The sequence below is a fragment of the Salvelinus alpinus genome, chromosome 2, assembly GCF_045679555.1.
Source record: "Salvelinus alpinus chromosome 2, SLU_Salpinus.1, whole genome shotgun sequence".
Taxonomy (NCBI): Eukaryota; Metazoa; Chordata; class Actinopteri; order Salmoniformes; family Salmonidae; genus Salvelinus; species Salvelinus alpinus.
The window spans coordinates 85,153,377-85,169,956 of NC_092087.1; the positions used below are offsets into that span (position 1 = coordinate 85,153,377).

At 47.3% G+C, this 16,580-nt stretch overlaps 1 protein-coding gene across 3 annotated transcripts in view; it reads right to left on the reverse strand.

Annotated features, from left to right (window-relative positions):
* Window positions 1-16,580, reverse strand: part of LOC139545267 (parvalbumin alpha) — a 55,406-nt gene that overhangs the window by 2,559 nt on the left and 36,267 nt on the right. The window contains exon 1 of one of the 3 annotated variants that reach the window (XM_071352879.1): window positions 13,000-13,021. The exons of the other annotated variants lie outside the window; for them this stretch is intronic. The gene's annotated coding sequence lies outside the window, so the exon portion shown is untranslated. Of the gene's footprint in view, window positions 1-12,999; window positions 13,022-16,580 lie in introns of those variants that run through there. 3 annotated transcript variants of the gene reach the window in all.

A 16,580-nucleotide genomic window follows, 5' to 3' on the forward strand; every position in this document is an offset into this window, starting at 1 on the left:
GAGGGGAGGATGGGAGAAAGGAGAGGGGAGGAGGGGAGAAAAGAGATGGGAGGATGGTAGAAAGGAGAGGGGAGGAGGGTAGAAAGGAGGGGAGGAGGGTAGAAAGGAGGGGAGGAGGGTAGAAAGGAGGGGAGGGTAGAGAGGGGAGAAAGGAGAGATGAGGGGAGGAGGGGAGGAGGGTAGAAAGGAGGGGAGGGTAGAGGAGGGGAGGAGGGTAGAAAGGAGGGGAGGGTAGAGGAGGGGAGGAGGGTAGAAAGGAGGGGAGGAGGGTAGAAAGGAGGGGAGGGTAGAGGAGGGGAGGAGGGTAGAAAGGAGGGGAGGGTAGAGGAGGGGAGGAGGGTAGAAAGGAAGGGAGGAGGGTAGAAAGGAGGGGAGGAGGGTAGAAAGGAGGGGAGGGTAGAGGAGGGGAGGAGGGTAGAAAGGAGGGGGGGAGGGTAGAAAGGAGGGGAGGGTAGAGGAGGGGAGGAGGGTAGAAAGGAGGGGAGGGTAGAGGAGGGGAGAAAGGAGAGATGAGGGGAGGAGGGGAGAAAGGAGGGGAGGGTAGAGGAGGGGAGGGGAGAAAGGGGAGAGGAGGGGAGAAAGGAGAGATGAGGGGAGGAGGGGAGAAAGGGGAGAGGAGGGGAGAAAGGAGAGATGAGGGGAGGAGGGGAGAAAGGGGAGAGGAGGGGAGAAAGGAGAGATGAGGGGAGAAAGGGGAGAGGAGGGGAGAAAGGAGAGATGAGGGGAGAAAGGGTAGAAAGGGGAGAGGAGGGGAGAAAGCTGACCAAAGGCCATATTTGGTAATATAAGACGCAGCATAAATAATGATTGTGAACAGAGGTGCAATGATAATCAACAAGATACTTCCCAAGACAAATCTTAGAAGAAAGCATATGACTACCGCTCTCTCAAAATGGAGCCAGAGTCCTATTGCCTCACATTTACAAGTTCACCCAGCTCTATTTGATCATGGCAGTTGTAGTGTCCTGGGTGTGTCCTGTGTCCCAGTGTCCTGGGTGCACAGTTTTGAAGCGTTTGTGAAATCATTCCTGCATTGCCTTAAATTGCTCAACAGATGTCAGTAAAGAGCCAGACAGATATCCCTTAATAACTACTCAGTACAACAGAGAGTCTCCCAATAGTCTCCAGCAGCATCCTTTCCCTCGCCTGCAATAATGCAACAAGACATTGAAAGATACATTGCTGGAAGCCGTCAGAGGGACATTCTGTCTGACTCTGTCTAATCATATCATTCTACATAAGGACGAGGCCATGGGGTGAGGAAGCCTCTATATTACTGAGATACAGCCTGATTAGGCTAGTGACATGGTGGATAGAGTCTAGTGACACGGAGGTGGATAGAGTCTAGTGACACGGAGGTGGATAGAGTCTAGTGACACGGAGGTGGATAGAGTCTAGTGACACGGAGGTGGATAGAGTCTATTGACATGGAGGTGGATAGAGTCTAGTGACGTGGAGGTGGATAGAGTCTAGTGACGTGGAGGTGGATAGAGTCTAGTGACACGGAGGTGGATAGAGTCTAGTGACGTGGAGGTGGATAGAGTCTAGTGACATGGAGGTGGATAGAGTCTAGTGACGTGGAGGTGGATAGAGTCTAGTGACATGGAGGTGGATAGAGTCTAGTGACATGGAGGTGGATAGAGTCTATTGACATGGAGGTGGATAGAGTCTATTGACATGGAGGTGGATAGAGTCTATTGACATGGAGGTGGATAGAGTCTAGTGACATGGAGGTGGATAGTCTATTGACATGGAGGTGGATAGAGTCTAGTGACATGGAGGTGGATAGAGTCTAGTGACATGGCGGTGGATAGAGTCTAGTGACATGGAGGTGGATAGAGTCTAGTGACATGGAGGTGGATAGAGTCTATTGACATGGAGGTGGATAGAGTCTATTGACATGGAGGTGGATAGAGTCTATTGACATGGAGGTGGATAGAGTCTATTGACATGGAGGTGGATAGAGTCTAGTGACATGGAGGTGGATAGAGTCTATTGACATGGAGGTGGATAGAGTCTATTGACATGGAGGTGGATAGAGTCTATTGACATGGAGGTGGATAGAGTCTATTGACATGGAGGTGGATAGAGTCTAGTGACATGGAGGTGGATAGAGTCTATTGACATGGAGGTGGATAGAGTCTATTGACATGGAGGTGGATAGAGTCTAGTGACATGGAGGTGGATAGAGTCTAGTGACGTGGAGGTGGATAGAGTCTAGTGACGGAGGTGGATAGAGTCCAGTGACACGGAGGTGGATAGAGTCCAGTGACACGGAGGTGGATAGAGTCTAGTGACATGGAGGTGGATAGAGTCTAGTGTGTGTTAGATATTACTTCTTAGATATTACTGCTCTGTTTGAGCTGTGTGTTTGTGTGTGCGCATGTATGTGTGTTCCTGTGTTTGTGTGTGTATGCTTGTGTGTCTCTGTGTGTGTGTGTGTGGTTGTGTGTATGGTTTTGCGTGTGTGTGGTTGTGTGTATGGTTTTGTGTGTGTATGGTTGTGTGTCTCTGTGTGTGTGTGTGTGGTTGTGTGTATGGTTTTGCGTGTGTATGGTTGTGTGGTTGTGTGTATGGTTTTGTGTGTGTATGGTTGTGTGTGTGTGTACGTGTGGGTAAGTCAGTGCCAGAGCTTCTGTAAATTTGCATAAGTATTTGATGCTTTTGCTGGTGTGTGTGTGTGTGTGGTTTTGTGTGTGTGTGTATGGTTGTATGTATGGTTTTGTGTGTGAATGGTTGTGTGTGTGTTCAGAAGTGTCTCAGAGGCATGGTTTTGATACCCTGGCAGAAAAGTCTATGAGGAGACTGTGACTAATTAAATGTGAAAATAGCTCTCTCTCTCTCTCTCTCTCCGCTCTCACTCTCGCTCTCTCTCTCTCTTGCTTTCTCTCTCTCTCTTGCTCCCCCCCCCCCCCCCCCCCCTCTATCTCGCCCCCTCCTCTCTCTTCCTTGGTAACAAATATATTTTGAAATCTAACTGTGTCCATCTGTCTGTGTGTTGGACTTTGGTAGCAGTTCTATAAATAGTACAGTATGGACCAAGACATCCGCCAAGGACGCAGCCAAGTTCCATATCTCTCATATCTCCCATGTCTCATATCTTCTATATTTAGGAGGCGATAAGCAGGAAATCTTGAAATCCACCAAGCAAGATTTCTGGAGAAGCTAAGAGTTTGGGGAAAGTTCCCGAATATTGTAACCCTGCCGATAGTATCTCTTTATGTGTCCTGTATCTTCTATATATTCCAGGTCTCTTGTGGCTTCTGTGTCCTCCAGGTATGTTGATGGTCATCATGATGTTAGCATGTTAGCATGTTAGCATGTTGTCATGCTTGTGGCTAAGGGGTGTGGCACATGAACCTCAGTCATCTTTGGCATCTACATACGTGTGTGTGTGTGTGTGTGTGTGTGTGTGTGTGTGTGTGTGTGTGTGTGTGTGTGTGTGTGTGTGTGTGTGTGTGTGTGTGTGTGTGTGTGTGTGTGTGTGTGTGTGTGTGTGTGTGTGTGTGTGTGTGTGTGTGTGTGTGTGTGTGTGGTGTGTCAGGAGTAAAAGAACTTGTGTTTCACAGCAAGTCACTAACCCAACCCTTATAGTATGTATATTGAATCAACAGCTACACTTATGAGGTAAAACAAGCTGTTTGACAGCAACCTAACCCTTCTAGCAGTACGGGGTTACCAGTGGCATCTACATAGGTTTCAACACTACCTAACCCTTCTAGCAGTATGGGGTTACCAGTGGCATCTACATAGGTTTCAACACTACCTGTTATGCTGATGAATGAGGACCCAAAAGCGACGTAATAGTAACAGAGTCTTTATTCCAGTATTAAACAAATAATGATTCTCCTGGATATAATCAATGGTAATCCAAAACAGGAAACTGAAATCCTCTCGTCAATAGAGAGGAACGCCTGGAGACGCGACCACAGACTGCAGGTCGCTTCGGGAAGGCACTGGCCGTAGCTGACATTGACACCTGCTCACACGCAGCATCTGAAGAAGGCAAAGAACACGACAGGGCGAAACAAGGACACAGGAACAGCAAACATCAAACAAGAATCCGACAAGGACAGGAGCGGAAAACAGAGGGAGAAATAGGGACTCTAATCAGAGGGCAAAATAGGGGACAGGTGTGAAAGAGTAAATGAGGTCGTAGGGAGAATGAGAAACAGCTGGGAGCATGAACGGAACGATAGAGAGAGAGAAAGAGAAATAACCTAATAAGACCAGCAGAGGGAAGCACAGGGACAAGACATGATCAAAGACAAAACATGACAGTACCCCCCCACTCACCGAGCGCCTCCTGGCGCACTCGAGGAGGAACCCTGGCGGCAACGAAGGAAATCATCAATCAACGAACGGTCCAGCACGTCCCGAGATGGAACCCAACTCCTCTCCTCAGGACCGTAACCCTCCCAATCCACTAAGTACTGGTGACCACGTCCCCGAGAACGCATGTCCATGATCTTCCGTACCTTGTAAATAGGAGCGCCCTCGACAAGGACGGGGGGGGGGGAGGGAAGACGAACGGGGGCGCGAAGAAAAGGCTTGACACAGGAGACATGGAAGACAGGGTGGACGCGACGAAGATGTTGCGGAAGAAGCAGTCGCACAGCGACAGGATTGACGACCTGAGAGACACGGAACGGACCAATGAACCGCGGAGTCAACTTGCGAGAAGCTGTCGTAAGGGGAAGGTTACGAGTGGAAAGCCACACTCTCTGACCGCGACAATACCTAGGACTCTTAATCCTACGTTTATTGGCGGCTCTCACAGTCTGCGCCCTGTAACGGCAAAGTGCAGACCTGACCCTCCTCCAGGTGCGCTCACAACGTTGGACAAAAGCCTGAGCGGAGGGAACGCTGGACTCGGCGAGCTGGGACGAAAACAGAGGAGGCTGGTAGCCAAGACTACTCTGAAACGGGGACAGCCCGGTAGCAGACGAAGGAAGCGAGTTGTGAGCGTACTCAGCCCAGGGGAGCTGTTCTGCCCAAGACGCAGGGTTTCGAAACGAAAGGCTGCGTAAAATGCGACCAATCGACTGATTGGCCCTTTCTGCTTGACCGTTAGACTGGGGATGAAACCCGGAAGAGAGACTGACGGAAGCACCAATCAAACGACAGAACTCCCTCCAAAACTGTGACGTGAATTGCGGACCTCTGTCTGAAACGGCGTCTAACGGGAGGCCATGAATTCTGAACACATTCTCAATGATGATTTGTGCCGTCTCCTTAGCGGAAGGAAGCTTAGCGAGGGGAATGAAATGTGCCGCCTTAGAGAACCTATCGATAACCGTAAGAATCACAGTCTTCCCCGCAGACGAAGGCAGACCGGTAATAAAGTCTAAGGCGATGTGAGACCATGGTCGAGAAGGAATGGGAAGCGGTCTGAGACGACCGGCAGGAGGAGAGTTACCTGACTTAGTCTGCGCGCAGTCCGAACAAGCAGCCACGAAACGACGCGTGTCCCGCTCCTGAGTAGGCCACCAAAACCGCTGGCGAATAGAAGCAAGCGTACCCCGAACGCCGGGGTGGCCAGCTAACTTGGCAGAGTGAGCCCACTGAAGAACAGCCAGACGAGTAGAGACAGGAACGAACAGAAGGTTACTAGGACAAGCGCGCGGCGACGCAGTGTGAGTGAGTGCTTGCTTTACCTGTCTCTCAATTCCCCAGACAGTCAACCCGACAACACGCCCTTCAGGGAGAATCCCCTCGGGGTCGGTAGAAGCCACAGAAGAACTAAAGAGACGGGATAAGGCATCAGGCTTGGTGTTCTTATTTCCCGGACGATAGGAAATCACGAACTCGAAACGAGCGAAAAACAACGCCCAACGAGCTTGACGTGCATTAAGTCGTTTGGCCGAACGGATGTACTCAAGGTTCTTATGGTCAGTCCAAACGACAAAAGGGACGGTCGCCCCCTCCAACCACTGTCGCCATTCGCCTATGGCTAAGCGGATGGCGAGCAGTTCGCGGTTACCCACATCATAGTTGCGTTCCGATGGCGACAGGCGATGAGAAAAGTAAGCGCAAGGATGGACCTTATCGTCAGACTGGAAGCGCTGAGACAGAATGGCTCCCACGCCCACCTCTGAAGCGTCAACCTCGACAATGAATTGTTTAGTGACGTCAGGAGTAACAAGGATACGGGCGGATGTAAAACGCTTCTTGAGGAGATCAAAAGCTCCCTGGGCGGAACCGGACCACTTAAAGCAAGTCTTGACAGAAGTCAGAGCTGTGAGAGGGGCAGCCACTTGACCGAAATTACGAATGAAACGCCGATAGAAATTAGCGAAACCGAGAAAGCGCTGCAACTCGACACGTGACTTAGGGACGGGCCAATCGCTGACAGCCTGGACCTTAGCGGGATCCATCTGAATGCCTTCAGCGGAAATAACAGAACCGAGAAAAGTGACAGAGGAGACATGAAAGGCGCACTTCTCAGCCTTCACGTAGAGACAATTCTCTAAAAGGCGCTGGAGTACACGTCGAACGTGCTGAACATGAATCTCGAGTGACGGAGAAAAAATCAGGATATCGTCAAGGTAAACGAAAACAAAAATGTTCAGCATGTCTCTCAGTACATCATTAACTAATGCCTGAAAGACAGCTGGAGCATTAGCGAGACCGAACGGCAGAACCCGGTATTCAAAATGCCCTAACGGAGTGTTAAACGCCGTTTTCCACTCGTCCCCCTCTCTGATGCGTACGAGATGGTAAGCGTTACGAAGGTCCAACTTAGTAAAGCACCTGGCTCCCTGCAAAATCTCGAAGGCTGACGACATAAGGGGAAGCGGATAACGATTCTTAACCGTTATGTCATTCAGCCCTCGATAATCCACGCAGGGGCGCAGAGTACCGTCCTTCTTCTTAACAAAGAAAAATCCCGCTCCGGCGGGAGAGGAAGAAGGCACCACGGTACCGGCGTCGAGAGAAACAGACAGATAATCCTCGAGAGCCTTACGTTCGGGAGCCGACAGAGAGTATAGTCTACCCCGAGGGGGAGTGGTCCCCGGAAGGAGATCAATACAACAATCATACGACCGGTGAGGAGGAAGGGAGCTGGCTCTGGACCGACTGAAGACCGTGCGCAGATCATGATATTCCTCCGGCACTCCTGTCAAATCACCAGGTTCCTCCTGAGTAGAGGGGACAGAAGACACAGGAGGGATAGCAGACATTAAACACTTCACATGACAAGAAACGTTCCAAGATAGGATAGAATTACTTGACCAATTAATAGAAGGATTATGACATACTAGCCAGGGATGACCCAAAACAACAGGTGTAAAAGGTGAACGAAAAATCAAAAAGGAAATGGTCTCACTGTGGTTACCAGATACTGTGAGGGTTAAAGGTAGTGTCTCACATCTGATACTGGGGAGAAGACTACCATCTAAGGCGAACATGGGCGTGGGCTTCCCTAACTGTCTGAGAGGAATGTCATGTTTCCGAGCCCATGCTTCGTCCATAAAACAACCCTCAGCCCCTGAGTCTATCAAGGCACTGCAGGAAGCAGCCGAACCGGTCCAGCGTAGATGGACCGACAAGGTAGTACAGGATCTTGATGGAGAGACCTGAGTAGTAGCGCTCACCAGTAGCCCTCCGCTTACTGATGAGCTCTGGCTTTTACTGGACATGACATGACAAAATGTCCAGCAGAACCGCAATAGAGGCAAAGGCGGTTGGTGATTCTCCGTTCCCTCTCCTTAGTCGAGATGCGAATACCTCCCAGCTGCATGGGCTCAGTCTCTGAGCCGGTGGGAGGAGATGGTTGAGATGCGGAGAGGGGAAGCACCGTTAACGCGAGCTCTCCTCCACGAGCTCGATGACGAAGATCTATCCGTCGTTCTATGCGGATGGCGAGTGCAATCAAAGAGTCCACGCTGGAAGGAACCTCCCGGGAGAGAATCTCATCCTTAACCTCAGCGTGAAGTCCCTCCAGAAAACGAGCGAGCAACGCCGGCTCGTTCCAGTCACTGGAGGCAGCAAGAGTGCGAAACTCTATAGAGTAATCCGTTATGGATCGATCACCTTGACATAGGGAAGCCAGGGCCCTGGAAGCCTCCTTCCCAAAAACTGAACGATCAAAAACCCGTATCATCTCCTCTTTAAAGTTCTGATAATCGTTAGAACACTCAGCCCTTGCCTCCCAGATAGCTGTGCCCCACTCCCGAGCCCGACCAGTAAGGAGTGATATGACGTAAGCGATCCGAGCTCTCTCTCTTGAGTACGTGTTGGGCTGGAGAGAGAACACAATATCACACTGGGTGAGAAAGGAGCGACACTCAGTGGGCTGCCCAGAGTAACATGGTGGGTTATTAACCCTAGGTTCCGGAGACTCGGAAGACCAGGAAGTAGCTGGTGGCACGAGACGAAGACTCTGAAACTGTCCAGAGAGATCGGAGACCTGAGCGGCCAGGGTCTCAACGGCATGACGAGCAGCAAACAATTCCTGCTCGTGTCTGCCGAGCATTGCTCCCTGGAACTCGACGGCAGTGTTGAGAGAATCCATAGTCGCTGGGTCCATCTTGGTCGGATTCTTCTGTTATGCTGATGAATGAGGACCCAAAAGCGACGTAATAGTAACAGAGTCTTTATTCCAGTATTAAACAAATAATGATTCTCCTGGATATAATCAATGGTAATCCAAAACAGGAAACTGAAATCCTCTCGTCAATAGAGAGGAACGCCTGGAGACGCGACCACAGACTGCAGGTCGCTTCGGGAAGGCACTGGCCGTAGCTGACATTGACACCTGCTCACACGCAGCATCTGAAGAAGGCAAAGAACACGACAGGGCGAAACAAGGACACAGGAACAGCAAACATCAAACAAGAATCCGACAAGGACAGGAGCGGAAAACAGAGGGAGAAATAGGGACTCTAATCAGAGGGCAAAATAGGGGACAGGTGTGAAAGAGTAAATGAGGTCGTAGGGAGAATGAGAAACAGCTGGGAGCATGAACGGAACGATAGAGAGAGAGAAAGAGAAATAACCTAATAAGACCAGCAGAGGGAAGCACAGGGACAAGACATGATCAAAGACAAAACATGACACTACCTAACCCTTCTAGCAGTACGGGGTTACCAGTGGCATCTACATAGGTTTCAACACTACCTAACCCTTCTAGCAGTACGGGGTTACCAGTGGCATCTACATAGGTTTCAACACTACCTAACCCTTCTAGCAGTATGGGGTTACCAGTGGCATCTACATAGGTTTCAACACAACCTAACCCTTCTAGCAGTACGGGGTTACCAGTGGCATCTACATAGGTTTCAACACTACCTAACCCATCTAGCAGTACGGGGTTACCAGTGGCATCTACATAGGTTTCAACACTACCTAACCCTTCTAGCAGTACGGGGTTACCAGTGGCATCTACATAGGTTTCAACACTACCTAACCCTTCTAGCAGTATGGGGTTACCAGTGGCATCTACATAGGTTTCAACACTACCTAACCCTTCTAGCAGTATGGGGTTACCAGTGGCATCTACATAGGTTTCAACACTACCTAACCCTTCTAGCAGTATGGGGTTACCAGTGGCATCTACATAGGTTTCAACACTACCTAACCCTTCTAGCAGTATGGGGTTACCAGTGGCATCTACATAGGTTTCAACACTACCTAACCCTTCTAGCAGTACGGGGTTACCAGTGGCATCTACATAGGTTTCAACACCACCTAACCCTTCTAGCAGTACGGGGTTACCAGTGGCATCTACATAGGTTTCAACACTACCTAACCCTTCTAGCAGTTCGGGGTTACCAGTGGCATCTACATAGGTTTCAACACTACCTAACCCTTCTAGCAGTACGGGGTTACCAGTGGCATCTACATAGGTTTCAACACCACCTAACCCTTCTAGCAGTACGGGGTTACCAGTGGCATCTACATAGGTTTCAACACTACCCTAGAATCTTTAACAGTTCATCTTACACTTCATCACAGGTAAAACAAGTTAACGTTGATCTTTGACATGTACTCATGTTTCAAACCCTTCTAGAGTGTTAACAGTTCCACTTCATCACAGGTGAAACAAGTTAACGTTGATCTTTGACATCTACATACATGCAGTATATGATTGACAGCGACCAAAGCCTTCTGGCACGTACATAGGGGTCGAAGGTTAGTGTAGCCCACTCGAGGTAAAACAACTTGACGATTAGTCTTGACAACATGACCCTTACACTGCAGGGTAACATGTCACGTCAAGTGTTGTATAACTCTACGACATAGAGCTGTATTTATGCCTTTGTAAGTCATGGAGAACACATTAGCTTTTACAATAACGACCTGACCAAGAAGGAGCAATTTAACTAACAACAACTCATTTGTTAGCTAAAGTGACATATACCTTTAACTACAATGGTTAAATGTCTTATTTTTTAAACATTATTTTAACAGGACCATGGCCCAATCCCAAATCCATCCCTGTGCCCTATTTCCTGCATTTGTGGAGATCTGAGAGGATTCGATTCGTATAAGCAATATGGTAATAGCTTCATCTTGCCCTCTGATAGGCTAGGTTGAAGTGTCACCATATTGCTTATACCAATTAAATCCTCTCGGGTCTCCACAAGGTGATGAAGGGCTGAGAGATGGATTGGGATTGGGCCTGTGTTGTGTGGGTTGTCTTTCGGGGACACCCAGATGTCCTCTCTCTCTATCAGATGGTGCAAAGCCTATTTTTAATGGGGTATTTATCCCAATAGCAGCTATTTATCACCGTGTTGGGTGACGGGCGTTGAAATGAGGAAGTGCTGCTATAGTCCTACATTTGACTGGCTTCAGGTTTGTGTCATGCAACGCTCAAATAGACTATGATGTATGTGAGTATGATGTATGTGACTATGATGTATGTGACTATGATGTATGTGAGTATGATGTATGTGACTATGATGTATGTGACTATGATGTATGTGACTATGATGTATGTGACTATGATGTATGTGACTATGATGTATGTGACTATGATGTATGTGACTATGATGTATGTGACTATGATGTATGTGACTATGATGTATGTGACTATGATGTATGTGACTATGATGTATGTGACTATGATGTATGTGACTATGATGTCTGATATATTGCACTGAGTAATATTTCAACCTTGACATCATATAACAGTTGTATGAGTCATGGAGTCGTACATGTCTTGGTTTAAAGTACATAAACACACACACACACACTCGTCTTGGTCTACAGTCGCACGTGCAGTCATATGTTGGCTGAGTGGACAGGAGACTGACATCTCCAAGCAGACCATAGAATACTAGAACCATTGTTTTAGGAATATTCTAAGAATGACAAATATCCTGAGCATTCCGTCTGGGTCAGAACTGGGACTTAGAACAGCTGCAGGTTTTATAATGGAATTCTACCAACATCCAGCCATTCAAGAACACAGAATCACTACACAGAATTGTCTATACATGCTGTATGAATTCACAGCACACTACATATCAACCTGTCCAACACTTCTCAAAACAACAATCCTTTTCTAACACAAGATGACCAAAAACAAACCAATGGAAACTGAATAAAGAATATTATTGTTCTGCGAGTTTGAACGTCAGGCATTAACTGCAGACCCCAACCAGACAGTATTTGCTTGCAATAATTAATAATAATTATGCATCCAGTCTCGTGAACCAATGAAAACCAATCCCACAACCCAGACCTTTCAATGATCAACCTTACCTGGCTAGTGAGGGACTAGACACTGGAGAGAGAGAGAGATGGAGAGAGTGAAGGAGAGAGTGAAGGAGAGAAAGAGACCGGGGCTGGAGTTGAGATAGGGTAAGAGAGGGGGGTGTCCACTATCAGTCTTATATATCACACACACACACACACACACACACACACACACACACACACACACACACACACACACACACACACACACACACACACACACACACACACACACACACACACACACACACACACACACACACACACACACACACACACACACGCACACACACACACGTAGGCACACACGCAAACACACAGAGGCACACACACATGCATACATACATACACAGCATTTATTTTGGGAGAGTATGGGAGAGGGACAGTGGGGTTCAAGACATGACGTACTAACACTGCCCTAGTGTCAGATCACTTTCTCAACATTACTAACCAATCAAACACTACTATTAATAAAACATTTCTTTGCTGTCCTCACTATCTACCTCTACCTCTCTCTACGTCACTATCTACCTCTCTCCCTCGCTATCTACCTCTCTCTCTACCTCTCTCCCTCACTATCTACCTCTCTCCCTCACTATCTTCCTCGCTCCCTCACTATCTACCTCTCTACCTCTTTCCCTCACTATCTATCTCTCTCCCTCACTATCTACCTCTCTCCCTCACTATCTATCTCTCTCCCTCACTATCTACCTCTCTTTACCTCACTCCCTCACTATCTACCTCTCTCTCTACCTCTCTCCCCCATTATCTACCTCTCTCTCCACTCTCTCCCTCTCTCCCTCACTATCTCCCTCTCTCCCTCACTATCTACCTCTCTACCTCACTATCTACCTCTCTACTTCATTCCCTCACTATCTACCTCTCTACCTCTCTCCCTCACTCTCTCCCTCTCTCCCTCACTCTCTACCTCTACCTCTCTCCCTCACTCTCTCCCTCTCTACCTCTACCTCTCTCACTCACTCTCTACCTCTCTCCCTCACTTTCTACCTCTCTCTCTACCTTCATCTTTCTCTCTCCCCCTTCTCTCTCTTTTTTTCTCCTCTCTCTCTCTCTCTCTCTCTCTCTCTCTCTCTCTCTCTCTCTCTCTCTCTCTCTCTCTCTCTCTCTCTCTCTCTTTCGCTCAAGGCTTCCACATGCTTCGGTTCTGCTGGCGGCTAGTTGAATTTGGCTAGGTGACCCGAATGAGTGTGATCGCATACTCCCTCAAAATAGTATGATTTAATCTAAGATAACTCAAGAAATCAAGTAATCAGAGAAAATACAGCTGACCTTGGTAGCCTGTTTCTGCAGTCTTCTTAGTAGCCTGTTTCTACAGTCTGCTTCTTAGGCTGTTTCTTCAGTCTGCTTGATAACATGTTTCTGCAGAGTGCTTGGTATGCTGTTTCAGCAGTCTGCTTGGTAGCCTGTTTCTACACCCTCTCTGCCTAGCTGGAAGGAATTGATATAAAATGGTTTATTTACATAATATATACACTACTGTTCAAAAGTTTGGGGTCATTTAGAAATGTCCTTGTTTTTTTTGTCCAGTAAAATAACATCAAATTGATCATAAATACAGTGTAGACATTAACGTTAATGTTGTTAATGACTATTGTAGCTGGAAACGGCAGATTTTTTTAATGGAATAACTACATAGGCGTACAGTGTTCAATTATCAGCAACCATCACTTCTGTGTTCCAATGGCACATTGTGTTAGCTAATCCAAGTTTATCATTTTAAAAGGCTAATTGATCATTAGAAAACCCTTTTGCAATTATATTAGCACAGCTGAAAACTGTAGTTCTGATTAATGACGCAATAAAGCTGTCCGTCTTTAGACTCGTTGAGTATCTGGAGCATCAGTATTTGTGGGTTCGATTACAGGCTCAAAATGGGCAGAAACAAAGAACTTTATTCTGAAATAAAAGCTGCAGAAATGCTGTGTACTACTCTCATCACAGAACAGCGCAAACTGCCTCTAACCAGAATAGAAAGAGGAGTGGGAGGCCCCGGTGCACAACTGAGCAAGAGGACAAGTACATTAGAGTGTCTAGTTTGAGAAACAGACGCCTCACAAGTCCTAGACAGACTCAACTCTCCCTCTATCCTTCTCTACCTGTCTTCTTTATCTCTCCCTTCATCTCCCTCTCTCCTTCTCTACCTGTCTCCTTTATCTCTCCCTTCATCTCCCTCTATCCTTCTCTACCTGTCTCCTTTATCTCTCCCTTCATCTCCCTCTATCCTTCTCTACCTGTCTCCTTTATCTCTCCCTCCATCTCCCTCTATCCTTCTCTACCTGTCTCCTTTATCTCTCCCTCATCTCCCTCTATCCTTCTCTACCTGTCTCATTTATCTCTCCCTCCATCTCCCTCTATCCTTCTCTACCTGTCTCCTTTATCTCTCCCTCATCTCCCTCTATCCTTCTCTACCTGTCTTCTTTTGTCACGTTCCTGACCTGTTTTCAGTTGTTTTTGTATGTGTTAGTCGGTCAGGGCGTGAGTTTGGGTAGGCATTCTATGTTATGTGTATCTATGTTGGTTAATGAGTTACCTGATATGGTTCTCAATTAGAGGCAGGTGGTTTACGTTTCCTCTGATTGAGAACCATATTAAGGTAGGTTGTTTCACATTGTTTGTTGTGGGTGGTTGTTTCCAGTGTTTGTATGTTTGTTACCACACGGGACTGTATCGTTCGTTCGTTCGTTTGTTTGTAGTCTGTACCTGTTCGTGCGTTCTTCGTTGTATGTAAGTTCTAAGTCCAGGTCTGTCTACATCGTTTGTTGTTTTGCAGTTTGTTTAAGAGTTTTTCGTCTTCGTCTGTTTTTTTGAAATAAATATCATGTCTAATTACCACGCTGCATTTTGGTCATCTGATCCTTCTCTCCTCTCCTCGTCTGAGGAGGAGGACGAAGTAGACGTTCGTTACATCTTTATCTCTCCCTTCATCTCCCTCTATCCTTCTCTACCTGTCTTCTTTATCTCTCCCTTCATCTCCCTCTCTACCTGTCTCCTTTATCTCTCCCACCATCTCCCTCGGTCAATCTGCATCTCTCTCCCCATCTCCCTCTGTCAATCTGTATCTCTCTATCCTTTATCTCTCCCTCAAGCTCTTTAAAAGGCTCCCCCTCTCTCACTTCCCCTCATCCCTTGCTTCGTCCTTCTCATCTTCCTCAGACTATATTTATCAGTCTTTCTCGCCAGCTGCTGGCAACCAAGGCCAGCAGAGCTAGATCCATCTCTCTGTGGCTGCTCACTGTCAAAGGTGTGTGTGTGTGTGTGTGTTGTGTGTGTGTGTTTGTGTGATATCCCAGACATACTCCCTATGACACAAAGAGGGAGTCAAAAGCCTGGGCCACAGCCGTCTGTCTGTCTCTCTCCCCACCTCTTTTCCTCTCCCTCTCTCTCTTCATATTGGTTGATCCCCCCTGTTCCTCCTGTTCTGTTCTCTCAGTTTCCCTCCCTCCCTGTCTCCCCCATTCCTTCTCTCTGTTCATCATGCTGTCTCCCCCTCTATTGCATTACCCTGCATCAGCACTTCCTAAAGTATGGACATGCTACAGAGAGGGGAAAAGGAGAGAGAGAGGGAGACAGAGAGACAGAAATAGAGGCGGAAACAGTAACGTAAGTCTGTCTGTGTTAAATAAGGAGACGACGGACCAACGGAAGGATAGAGGGTTAATCAAGGGCAAGGCAGAGACAGAAAGACAGAGTCAACTCATTCTAGAGAGAGAGAGAGAAGTGAAAGCAGCTCAGTTTTAAATGGTCCAAGTGCTTTTCAGCAGCAGGTGGAGTGTTACACCCTATGACAGGTGCAATATGGGTTACAACTCAGTGTGTATATTGTGAGCGTGTCTGAGGCTATGCCCTATGGTTTCATATCTTAGTGGAAATGTTTGGATTACAATACAAAGCCAAAGCAAATAACATGCCACACATACAGTCTGTCTAACGGGACCGACACGCATGCCACTCGATGTTGAAACTCCGTTACCTTGGTAACATGGAGACCAGAGGGGATGAAGGGAAGAAGAAAGGAGAGAGAGAGATCTTGAAGTACAGTATGAGATTGATGTAGCCTACACTGACACACACACACACACACACACACACACACACACACACACACACACACACACACACACACACACACACACACACACACACACACACACACACACACACACACACACACACACACACACTAGCTTTTATGGTGTTGCATACTATGTTTAGTATGGGCCCTAAAATCCATACTTCATAATCACAGAACACCATCTACAAAGGAGTTAGAAAAAGTCTAGTTAGAACTGTACATTCTTAGAAAAAAAGGGTTCCAAGAGAGTTCTTTGGCAGTACCCATAGGATAACCCTTTTTGGTTGCAAAAAAAAGGGTCCTACATGGGGGTTCTACATGGAGGGTTCTACATGGAACCCAAAAGAGTTCTACCTGGAACCAAAATGGTTCTACCTGGAACCAAAACGGGTTGATTAATAGGGTTCTCCTATGGGGACAGGCGAAGAACCCTTTAAGGTTGTACATAGCACCTTTTTTTCTAAGACTGTTCCATTTAAAACATCCTGGGACATAACCTATTGAACACCTCTTAGGTTTTACATTATAACATGTTCTTCTGTAGTAGAATATATTTAGGAATGATTCCATGTTGCCTCCCTTCTCTCCTCTTCTGGGTGTGAAATAATAGTGAACCCCGGCAAAATGTTCTCACTTCTCGGAATTTTTGTTAGTTTACTATTCTAGTGAGGACATCTGGTACTAAAAAGTATAGTAAAACGTACACACACACACACACACACACACACACACACACACACACACACACACACACACACACACACACACACACACACAC